A 2,608-nucleotide genomic window follows, 5' to 3' on the forward strand; every position below is an offset into this window, starting at 1 on the left:
CGTTTGAAATAGATTAAATAAAAACTGAAATTGCCCTAAGTTGATAATACAAATCAAATTGACATACAAACTATTATTATTTTGTTGTTTAATAATTAAAAAAACTTTTAAAATTCTATCTTTTCAAAAAGTCTAATACTTTTTAGTAAATGCTACAAGAATATTTAAAAAAATTAAAATTTCAAATATTTATAAAATAATTGCTGCATGAAGTTATGTAGTTAATTTTTTTTTAAACTAAATTATATCATTTAATTTAAAGAACACATTCGTTTTATTTATGTAAATTCTTTAATGACGTAACACACAAACGCTTCCATTTTTGTTATATACATATATTTAAGAATTTAAGAAAAATTTATTCTTTATCATCATTGTAGTTAAGTCATCAAAAAAATTATATAGTCTAATATTTAAGTCGTTATCAGTCTTAATCCATCTCTAAGATTAGGTGTTGGTGCCTTCAGCACCTTTGATCATGGCTGTCTTGATCTATCCCATCATCCACACCGCCCTAAAATTCTTCATTTAATTTATTTTCATTGTGTAGGTTAATGTTTGTAGGTTTTTTACTAAAATGTGTAGCCCGACCGGTCTAAACTTCACTGTTGTAAACTAGACTGAAAACCAACGGCACATTGAAAAAAACCATGTTTCTTACGTGCATCATCATTTCTAAAAACATCACTGAATCGTATTTCTTCAGTCAAATATTAATTTTGTCTGTATGCCAACGTTTGTGGGTAACGTCAGCGTACTTTTTATTTAATTCTAGTTTATGCTTTCAAATTTATTTATCATGGTGAATCGTCGTATAAAAATCTTACTTTTGTTTATTGTTTACAGAATAATTAGGTATAGCAATGTATTTATTAGTGTTTCCATTGCTGTGGCAGAAAGGCGGTAATAACCTTGTGAACTCTATTTAAGTAGTAAATATTATATTCTAAAGAACTACTGTTCTTTTTTTGTCTATTTATTATCAGAAATATGATTTACAACTTGCTAAAAAAACCTAAAAAAGAATTTTTCAAAGTGAAATGAAACACCGATATATATATTTTTCAAAACTTTATTCTACTATCTGTATTTATGTGTTTAATAAGTTTCTGCTCTTACTACTTTGAAAAACATTAGATTTCAATTTTTGAATGGTAAAGTTTTAAAAAGATTTCGTTTTTACTCTAGCTAAAATCGTGTCCTAATTACGAGTTAATACCACATAAATACTTTTTGAACTAGATGATTGGTCTAATGTTTGAATTGGATTATAACTTTAATACTTTGACTTTAATTTAAACCACTCTTAACTCCATAGTTACTTAGTTTGATTTGTTTATATTATGTAGGCTAGTGTTTGTTTTAGCGTCACTAAAATGTTTTACTAACTTATCAGCAAAGCTTTAAGTAAAGTTAAACTAAACGTGTATAAACCCAATACAAAGGTAAATAATTTTGTTTCTTACATGCATTCTTGTATTAACAAGCCCTCTCTGTGTAGTAACTCCAGCTTTTATCCTGTAATTATACTTTACTGAGCTTTTTAAACGACGGTAAGATAATTATACATATAAAATAAGGTTAATTCATAGTCCCTTATGGTATTTAATTATTTTGTTGCCCTTTTTTACTACGGAATATGTTAGTATTGGTTACAAAACTATCACAATAAACAAACTTAAATAAGCTTAGTAAATACTAGGTAAATAGCTAACATTTTTACATATAAAAATACCTATTGTGAGAACTTTGTTCTTCATTTTAAGTATGTTGATTTATCTAAAAAAAGGGAATGAAATATTACCAGTTTATCTATCTTTACTAATTGTTATTTTTAATTAAAGTAAGTTAATTTCCTTACTAAATAAAAAATACATCTGGATATAGTAAAGGATTTGACTCTACAAAAGTTTAGAACAACTTAAAAGTATATTTCTTCAACTATGCACTTTGTAAATATAAATAAACATTGAAAACAATTTTTATATTATAGTTCTGGTTTTTAATTTTATTTTTGACAAATTTTGACTAAATTTAACTATGCTAAACTTTTATAATAGTTCTTATATTTACTACAAAAATAAGAGTTTCTATGAATAGTCACTAAACTAGATTTCTATCATATTTTAAGAAACTAAAACTTTTTCATCATTGATGAAATAAAAACATGTATTTCTTTTTACAAATTGCTTTAGAAATCCTAAAGTCTTGTATTAGTATATTCAAATAGTTAACTTCAGCCAAGTATGAAAAGTATTTATTTATCTAATGCAGCTACTTAATAAGTAGCGTCTATTATTTCTAATAATCTTACTCAAACACTGTACTGATATCTTTCTTAAAGTTTTATATTACAATGTTAAAAAGAATTGCAATTTTTAATAATCATAACTATTATACTCTATTTGTACCTGTAGTTTGTGAAACTGTGTTTCTACTTCATCAGACTACTAACTTCAAACAGTATATAAAAAAAGATCCCGATTGTAATTACTTAAAACCTTATAGTTGATAATAAAACCTGTTGTTTATTGTAAACATCATTTTTTAATTTGACCCTTGTATGAATATTTAAGGCTCTAACTTACACATGAAAAACATTAGTTTT

This window comes from Thalia democratica, chromosome 7 (assembly GCF_965202585.1).
Source record: "Thalia democratica chromosome 7, ktThaDemo2.hap1.1, whole genome shotgun sequence".
NCBI classification, from domain to species: Eukaryota; Metazoa; Chordata; class Thaliacea; order Salpida; family Salpidae; genus Thalia; species Thalia democratica.